General features: G+C 32.8%; 1 long non-coding RNA gene across 1 annotated transcript; it reads right to left on the reverse strand.

Moving 5' to 3' along the window:
* Nucleotides 1-8,194: 8,194 nt before the first annotated feature.
* LOC136228061 (uncharacterized) lies at nucleotides 8,195-9,053 on the reverse strand. The gene is made up of 3 exons (XR_010688401.1): nucleotides 8,831-9,053; nucleotides 8,655-8,739; nucleotides 8,195-8,581 (listed from the first exon to the last, which is right to left on the reverse strand). It is a non-coding gene; the product is annotated as an uncharacterized lncRNA (long non-coding RNA).
* Between the last annotated feature and the right edge of the window lie 1,334 nt (nucleotides 9,054-10,387).

The raw sequence follows: 10,387 nt of genomic DNA on the forward strand, positions 1-10,387 counted from the left end.
TCCCTTTCTTCTTGTCTGATTGTGGCGAGCTGGTCACTCAGGGTCCTGCATGCCTCCTCGTTGGCTGCTAGTCGGACGGATATCTCCTTTAGGAGAGTCATTATTCCTTCTGAGTACCCTGTCTGCCTGCCATAAAAATCAGAGTTAGAATGAGGACATGGAAGGGTATCCATAGGTGCCATGTAGGGCGCCGGTGGATATCGTGTATGCTCCTGATCATAGTAGTTGTAAGTTGAGGGTTCAGAATTATACCTTTGATGATTACCCAAATAACTTACACTCTCACCTCTAGGTACGTAATAGTTGATGTGGCATACCCTACCGGGGTGATTCTGGCCGCATCTCTTGCAGAATGGTATCCTTGGTTGGCTATTTTGGTTGTATGAAGCCACCAGGAAGTCCATTTTTGTGTTAAGATCGTTCATGGACGGGTTTGATGCTCTGTTGTCCATAATTGCTGGAAGAACGATCCAATTTAAGTAATAGTATATCAACAAGTATATATATATACAAATATGAATGATATTAACAAGGAAAGTATTCACAAAGAATGCCTAAACTAACAAGTCGACCTTTGGTTCGATATTGCAGAAGAAATAAATCCCCGGCAACGGCGCCAAAAACTTGACGCGCCCTCACCTAACTCGAGATGAGAACTCACTAAGGGATAAGTGTACCCCGTCGTTATCAAGTAATAAATTTCTGGTTTAAGTCCAGGTTATCGTCCACAGGATTTATTCCTGCAAGTATCAAGCTACTCGATCTCGGATGTTATCTAGGCTTAGGGGGTTTTGAGTTTGGTTTGTTAATTAATCTACTCCTAGGTTAAATTATGCTAATCGTAGCTAAGTTATCTAATTCTAACTAAATTATTCTAAGCCTAACTAAGTTACTCTACCCCTAATTGATCTTTCATTAATGAAACTATTCGAAGGAATATGGTATGAACGATAATAATAAAGATAGATTATCAAGTCTATTGAATAAAGACCTAATCTAAGTCACTTGAATCCAAGGCGATTAACCCTACTTACCCTCCCGAGGTTCCTAGCGCGTGATTCCCTAAGGCCGAAACTAGGTCTAAGGCTCAGTAAATTGGCGCTTAATCAACTAAGAGGTTGTCAATCTCCTAGGCTCTGACTAGGTCAGATTCAGCTCGCAATATGTGCCTACTAGATTTTGGGGCTTTTGAATGAGTTAAACCAATTGAATAAAGCGTAAGACAAGAATTAGACAATAAACATAGAACAAAACAAGAGCTAAATTATTATTAAAGGCGAAAGCAATTGTCACAAGATACAATAAGTCAAGTTCGGCAACTGTATCAAAGAGTACAAACATGGAGAGATAAAAGGAGATACAAAAATCCCTTTCAGGGAACCTATTTACTCTGCAGCCGGCGACTTGATCTTAAGGACGGACCTTGATAATTCCTCGGTAGAAAGCTTTGAAGGAGCTTCAATGGAGGTTGAGGAAGATGGAGAAGATGAAGAGGAATTACAAGGGGAAAGCTAGAATAATTTACAAAAACGAAAGATATCTAATTTACAATTGAAAATTCCTATTTATAGACGCGTCTCGGGCCTCGTTTTGACCTATTTTCGTGTCCTAGTTGGTGTAGGAAGACGTGGGGCCGAACGTGGCTTCGTGGGGGCGGAATTGGTCTTTTTGACTATACTTCTATGTGAATTTCAGATTTTACTTGATTATGTTGATTTAAGGCTTCATTTGATTGATTTACATATATACATATATGTTTTTGGTTTCAATGTATATATATATTGAATAAAATGAATTTGATGATTTCTTAAGAATTGTTTTTGGATTGAGAAATATGTTGCGGTTATTGTTGTTATTATTTTGGATTGAAGTCCAAATATGATTTTTATGAGTTGTGATATTTCGAAAGATTAAATGGTTTTGTCCATCTAGGATTGCCCGGGGTAGGAGTTGTATTTGTAAGACCATATCTAATGGCGATATGGTCAGAGTGCATGGCTGGTAGTCCTAACTGTTAGGCAAGGAACGAGATATAAATGAGATATCTCGATTATTGATATGATTGATGTTATGATAAGCTACACGGGTGGAATTCGAGGATGGATACAATATTTTTTTTATGTTTTTTATGTTTTTGGTTTAATACCTTGACTATCTTATAAACTTAAGTTTTGAGTATATTTTATAAGGTTTTGATTAAATCCCTTTATAAATGTGTATATATATAGCTATGTTAAGTAAAGTTGGTTTTTATAGCTGATAGTTTCTTACTGAGATTTTTGTCTCATTTGTTTTCAAATGTTTTTAATGTTTTTAGGTGAGAAAGTACAGGATATAGAGAAGGTTACCGACCGATTAGGCGAGGTTTGGAAGTTGGCTGCTTATTGTAGAATTATGTTGAGGCTTTAATGTAATAGGAATATGGATTTGTTTAGAATATACCTTTAAGAGCAATACCTAGAAAAATGATATTTATGATATTTGGAGACTATTAAATGTTGATTGTGATCTTTCTATTTCACGCCCGATGCCGATTGAGGTCGTCTAGGGTCGGGTGTGACAGATCCGGATTATTGCCAACCACGGCCGCTGCCCCATAAACCCCATGGGCAGCCGCCAAATCTCCTGCCTTAACCCTAATCCCTACATCATCACCACCAGCCCTTGCCACAAGGGAATACGCCCTGCCAGTCGCCCGACATCCCGAAGCCTCCTGCTATCCCTCGCCCCCCGCCAGTTCCGCTCGCCAGCGCTCCCCCTCCCCTCCCGATCCGCCCGATCCCCCCCTCTAGAACTCGCCGCACCCCTTCCTCCTCCCTCTTTCTCCCCGTCTAGCCTAAGGTTTCCTCCTAATCCCTTCCCCGCCAGCCGATCCCATTTATCCTCCCAAAATCGGCCCCCTCCGACGACCGAACCGCCTCCTGCCATCCTCTCCAGCGATCTCTCCCGAACCCAAACCCTAGCCTGCTCTCTCTCCCGATCTCTCTCCTTCGACATCTTTTTTCGCAAGAGACAATTGTTTAATATATTATAAATATAAATCTGTTATTTTTAATTAATTAAATCTTTTTTAATTTTGATTTTTTACTACATTGACAACTCATCAAAAAGGCTTCTAAAACACTTATCCTTATTTCCGCTATTATATATAGTATAGATAGTATAGATATGCCATTTTTTTGCCAAATGTCTTAATATGCCCTTTGAAAGAGGCATGTACTCCACCATAAGCTAAGGAAAATGGTGTTTTTTCCATAGTTGAATGTGTGTTTTTTTGCTAGGACCATATCACTGAGTTAAGGTGTTCAATCCATGCACCTTCATCATCCTACAAGCACTCTTTATTCCCATTAAGGATCGTACATTTGTTGGATCATTTTTTTGTGGATGGTCCACCAATGTGAAGCGTTGCTGAATTCCCCACTCCGAATAAATTTTTATGAAAGGGAACAATCAAATTGCCTCCATCAGTATGAAAAACTCCATATCGAGTAATGATATAGTTGTGCACAAAGGCAATGGCCTTAGCTTCCATTATGGTTGCAATTTCCTTAGCTGTCACCCATTTTGTGAAATGATCAAAGGTTACGATAGCAAACCTTAAGGTTGTCATCCCCTCATAAATCAAAGCTACATCGAGAGATAATTCTTATTAAGATTTATACGAATACATTACATGAGTTAGTGTGAAACTGACAATTAGGGTAATGTAGCTAAATTTTTATCCATGATGGGTCAAAATAGACCCTTTAATCATGCTTTTTGAGCTATAGTTTTTGAATCCTAGTGTGTCCTGCATATTCTCTAGAAGCACATTTTAGCCATGCATGACTAACAAATCTATTACTATATTCTAAATGAGTAGACAAATGGTTGATGTGTCAGAAAATTAGAGTATCCAGAGAGGCTGACATGTCTTTTCCACAGATTTCTCAAGAATATTAAAAAAAGAAGAATTTTTTTAAAAAATTAATTATTTCCACCAGCACGTATTACCCTCTTAACTATTCTTCTCCCCACTTTCTCAACTGCTTCTCATGTACCCAGTTTTAAAACTGCTTCCCCTCTTCCAATATCAACTGTTTCTATCTCCTTTCCTAATTAACTTGCCAACTTCCCTAACTCACATAGATTTCCTTCTTCAATATTTTTTGGTATGCTTTACAATTTCATTCTTCATTCTTTTTTCTTTTTTCTTTTTTCATGTGTTCAATGGATTTTATATTTATTTTTTATGGTTTCCCTTTTTCAAGATGTGTTCATCAAGAAAGGTTACAAGTGGGAAAGACAGAAACAACTAGAAAAAATGTCAATCATCCTAATTCTTTATTTAATTACTATTTCTCAAGTCAGGTCGATTTCTATTTCTACCTCTCTTTTTAAAAAATTATGATTTGCTATTCAATATTTGGGTCGAATTTGAGCATCTACATCTAGGTTTCCTTGCCTTGGTTCTTTCTTATTAGTTTTTCCTGTGTGGCCGTTCTCTCTTTGTGAAATTCATCAGAAAATCGTGTATTCTCCTTCGGCACCTGCATATCATCAGAATTGATTGCATAGATAGAGAGAGACAGAGACACAGTTTTACCCTTAGGTAAGGTAGCATTAGGATCTCCTTATCCCTCATGTGCCCTAGCAACCTCATCCTCCTTTAACCACCTGTCACCTCTCAACATAGAAACCCTTCAGTTCGGAGCTCCAAGCAAAACATCCCATTCATGCACGACTTTGATAAAATCGATCATAGTTCCCGTCGATATGCCCTATTAATCATCAGCAAATAAAAAAATGAATGAAGCTTTTCATATATAAAAACAGAGTTAATCCACTCCCCTTATGGCTTCCTCACTTTATTCCCTTTTTTCAAACAACACACACTCGTATCCGCATACATATCCACGTATTCTTAATGTCATTACAAACAAAAGAACTAATATAGTTTGCAATCACATGTACCCAAAAGTTAATAAGGTACATATGCTTCCATAGGATCCCCCGACGAGAAAATGGTTATCAAAGCTCTATGGTCGCCCATCCATCACCCAACACTCGGGGGATAAAATTTGAAGTATGTGATAAAATTTGGAGATAATGAGTTTTTTTTTTGGTAATTTTTTAACTTTTAATTGGCGGTTCCAAATTACATATACAGTAACATAATTGGTAAAAAGAGTTTGACACAAGCTATTTAACAAGGCATATGATATATAGTTCATACTTCATACACTTTTTTTTTTTTTTTTTTTATTTTTTTGAGAAGAAAAGGAAGAATTCTTGTGTAGAATGCTTCGAATGAATACAAGACTAGACCAATGAATAAAAGAATTAGTATAGGAACGTGCATTTCGTGCTACACTGTTCGTTAACCTTGAAACAAACTTCACCTTAAATCTAGGGTGATTAATAAGTATTCCTCTCACATCACACATAATCTGACTAAACTCTGTAAGATCTTTCTGTTGTGCCAGAATCGAATCCAACACAACCTTTGCATCATACACTTATTAATCAACTATTAAGATTTGAAAAACGTTAAAATAAAAAATTAAAATATTTCAAAAATATTTTTTTAATAGAGAAAATTAATAGACCGTGGCAAGTGACTTCAACTATAAAATGGTCTGTTGGAATGAGTAATGAGAGTTGGCTCTGGCCCATTATTGTTCAGTTTTGGGCCTATTGTCTTCATGGCCCTGGCCCATCATTGTTCACTTTAACATCTCTTTTTTTTGGGTGAAATACATTAATATCATACTTAAGTAAAAAATTACTATTAAATCATATCACCAAACTTAATTCTTAATATATCATTATTCTTTATATATTATGATTTTATATTATAATTTAAAGGCTTAATAGGCATCCAACCCCCTAAACTTGTAACTTTTTTTTTTATCTGGCCCCCTCAACTTAGGGGACAACCTTTCAACCCCCTCAACTTTCCAAAAAATCATATACAGCCTCTTACACCCCTATGTTCGATCAAAATATTGACCCGTGTAGAAAACGCGCTTGACTGTTGACCTCACCAATGCCACGTGTCATTTTTTATTTTGTGTTTTTGATGTATTAATTACAAGTTTTTATTTTCACCTTTGTTGAGTGCTGAATTCACTTGAACTAGAGATTTTAAATTTGAATCCTTACACAGAAAACTTTAATTGAGAAAAAATTTACATAAAAAATATCTTGATAAATCTCGAACCGACAAGAAAAAAAACAATGAAGAATAAGTTATCTTTTATTTTGAAAAAGTCGTTGCATAAAGAATTATTAGCATGAAATCTCGTGCAATGCACGGGAATACATTATAATTTTTTTAGTGAAATAAGAAAATCAAACAAAATTTTTTAATAAAATTGAAGGAATAAATATTTTTTTTAGTGAAATAAAAAAACTTACGTACTAATTATCCCACAACACTCAATCTATTTTATTCATGTTTTTACATGAATTTAAATATATATCGAATATTTAGTTGTTTTATAGTTTTATCAATTTATTAATATCCGTGGACAATTTTTAACAATATAATTATTAAAAGTCTTAGAAAGGTACAATATATTATAGGGTTAAGGTGCAAAAATACCCCTAACGTTTTGGGTCAGGAGCAATTTTACCCCTAACGTCTAAAATGGTGCAATTTTGCCCCTAACGTGTGTAACCAAGAGCAATTTTATCCCTAACGTTGGTAATTTGGGTCAATTTCAGACACTATTATAAAACACAGATATTTTTATTCATTATTTTGCACCAATTGCATATCAATTCATTCTAAAAAAAGAATTTCATGTTTTTTGTAATTTAATAATAGAATTGGAGATTAATATTTATAAATTCGGTGAATTTTTTGAATTTTTTTTTATCTAATTCGTACAAAAGACAATATATTTTTTCATTTTTTTATTTTTTTTCACATCTCAACATATGTTTATGATTTGTTGCTGATAAAATGACGCACATGTGAAGTGTAGATGATAAGATTCATGACCGAGAAGACAGTTTGATGAATTATTTCTGAAATTGACCCAAATTACCAACGTTAGGGGTAAAATTGCTCTTGGCTTCCAACGTTAGGGGTAAAATTGCACTATTTTAGACGATAAGGGCAAAATTGCTCCTGGCCCATAACGTTAGGGGTATTTTTGCACCTTAACCCTATAATATATAAAGATTTCAATATATTAAATCTCTTCTATACTTTTTCTAACAATATTTTTAATTAATAAAATTTAAAAATGGGTGAATTATGTAAACATCATCAATGATAATAATATTTTGGCTTTAATCAAATTGATAATTTTTATTTGTATTATATCATATAAGTTCATTGTTATTTTAGAAATGGCATACACTAAAACGTAACCACCATCTTTTAATCTTCTTCAAAATAAATAACTATTGGTAACTTTTCTATTGACAAAATTTAAAATAAAATTTAACATAACCATAAATATTTAATGACATGTGATTTTCCAATGTAATTTCCTCTTAATAATAAGAGTTCATAGAAACAAAGGCTTGTGTAAAGACATCTTAAAAAAATCCAACTTAATATTATACATCAATTAAATTCAGATTTCTCTTCAAAACCGAAACAAAAGGCACTTTTGTTAATGAAACAAATAGATTAAGTTGATTTTGATAAAACAGTAGATTAAGAAATAAAACAAATAGGTTAAGCATTATTTAAAAAAAAATATATATTAAGCATTGTTAAATATTCAAAAAGTTCACTTACATAATTAAAAATTACTGGTAGATAAATTTAAGCATATGAATTATTGACTTGTTTTGAGCATCTTAGAAGAGAATATGACTCTTCAAGAAGAAAAAAAGGAAGATAAATCATATCTATATATAATGTATATACCTAAATGTTAAATGGGAAATATATCCATAGTAGCATTTCTGAAAATATGAGAAGCTTTTCATTATTCAAAATAATGATGAATTGCAAAATTACCAACCTCACTTCAACACCATGAATTTGGAGAAGCTTAAGAAAGATATCAGATGGAAAATATTAACAACTTTATTCAAAATAGTAATTGCAAAATTACCATACCCGCTTGAGAAAGAGATCTAAAAGTTAAAAAATTGCCACCAAATTACCAAACCAGCATATAAATGCCATCAGAAAAAGTTGAAAAATTGAAGTGACAACAAAATGTTCAAATGTAAAAGACTTGGATGAATGTAGAATAATAATACAAAGAGTTACAAATTAATCAACCAACAAAGACTATATTTACATATGTTACATAAGCTTGAATGCATTATTCATCCTCCATGCAGATCTTAGTTTTCTATGAAGAGGTTATAGATTGAATACATGAAAAATCCATGTGACCAGTGCCATAACCAACATCAACTAAGCTGTTATCTTGATGAGGGGAATCAAACTCAGATCTGTGTAGCACATTAATATTTCCATAACAAACATAGAGATTATAATCAATAAGAATAAACTATTTACCTCTCATACTTGAGAAATCTAGAGGGACAAATCCATCAAGAACAAATGCAAGAGTTAAAACAGAAGGTGTCGATAATAGAGAATGTTAAGAAGGCTAGAATGCTGTATAATACGCGCATTAGTACAAAAATGGCCAAAAGAAAACCCAAAATCAAAAAGATTTTCTTATACATACATGCATTTAATCGAATCAACATCAGGAAGAGGAGTTAATAGGCGGTAACTGTTCTTTCACTTTGATCCACATTAGGATCTCTTGCCTGCAACAAAGGAGAACGGGGACAGATCCCAATCAGTGATTTGAACAAACAACACCCATAATATACACGAAAATCATTGCAATCAAATTACACTGAAAAGAAAAAGAGAGCTCATGAAATATCAAAATGGAACGCAGTCATAAGAAACTGCATTGAAGAGAAGTTAGTAGGAGAAGTTTGCGGAAACGAAAGGAAATTAAGAATTAGTAGTCATAGATAACGTGATGACACTAATAGTTTCTAGGAAAAAAAATTTAATATGCTGTGAAATAAACTGAGAAGAAAAAATTAATTAAATCAAATTTTGATAAAACAACAGCTCAAAATTAATAGATTGATAGATATGAAATAAAAAATAATTAATTTATAGAAAAAAAAAGGAGGTACCACCTAAGAGGAGTTAGAGTTCCAACAGAAGTGGTGAAAAGAAAGAGAGAAAGAAAGAAATGGAACCAATTCAAAAACTTTTGTAGATAATATTAATCATAGGTAAGATATTAATAAGATCACATCATCATCTCATATACTTATCTCAAATTAAAATTCTAAAATTCCAATAAAAATCACCGAGTTTCTTAAGGAATTTTTAATTTGAAAATCACATCACTAACTAATATATTATGATTTTCATTATATATAAAAAAATATAAAAAAAAAAGCTATCAACTACATCATGTTGCTTTTATTTGAAATAATATTTAAATGGTAAAAGATATGAATCTTAGGGCCCGTTTGGTTCAGCTGTTAGATGATAGCTGTTGCGGTTGCTGTTAGCTGTTTGCAGTTGCAGTAAGCTGTTAGCTGTTTGCAGTTGCAGTAAGCTGTTAGCTGTTTAATTACTAGTGTTTGGTAAAATTATATTGAACTGCTGCTGTTCGGATTTAAAATGTCTAAAATGGACATGTTTTAAATTAATCAACGATGAAATTATAAAAGGAAAAATGTGAAAAAATACCTATAATATTTACAACTAGGAATAATTTACTCTTAACGTATAAAATGGTGCAATTTTAGCCATAACGCTAGCAGCTAAGAGCAATTTTACCCCTAACATTGACAAGTTGGATCGATTTCAAATATTATTAGAAAATATAGATATTGTATTTCTTATTCTACACCAATTGCACATATCAGTAGTTTTAAAAAAGATATTTCATATTTTTGTGATTTAATAATAAAATTGAAAATTAATATTTATAAATTCGGCGAAATATTTGAATTTTTTTTTGTCCAACTTGTACAAAGGACAATATTTTTTTTATTTTCTTAAATTTTTTTTATGTCTAATCATATGTTTATGATCTGTTACTAACGATGATAAAATGGTATGTGAAGTGTAGTTGACAATATTCATGACCAAGAAGGCAGTTTGATAAATTATTTCTCAAATTGACCCAATTTGTCAATGTCAGGGGTAAAATTAATTTTGGCTGCCAACAATAGGAGTACAATTGCACCATTTTAGACGTTAAAGGTAAAATTGCTCCTAGCTATAAATGTTAGGGGTATTTTTACACATTATCCTATTATAAAATAAAAAATGTGTTACACAAATTAATAAAAATAATCTATATAAAAAATAAAAAAATTTATTGAACGCAACAAAACATTATTCTTCCGGTAATTATTTTGTAGAAATATAAATAAT

The sequence above is a fragment of the Euphorbia lathyris genome, chromosome 4 (genome assembly GCF_963576675.1).
Source record: "Euphorbia lathyris chromosome 4, ddEupLath1.1, whole genome shotgun sequence".
NCBI lineage: Eukaryota > Viridiplantae > Streptophyta > Magnoliopsida > Malpighiales > Euphorbiaceae > Euphorbia > Euphorbia lathyris.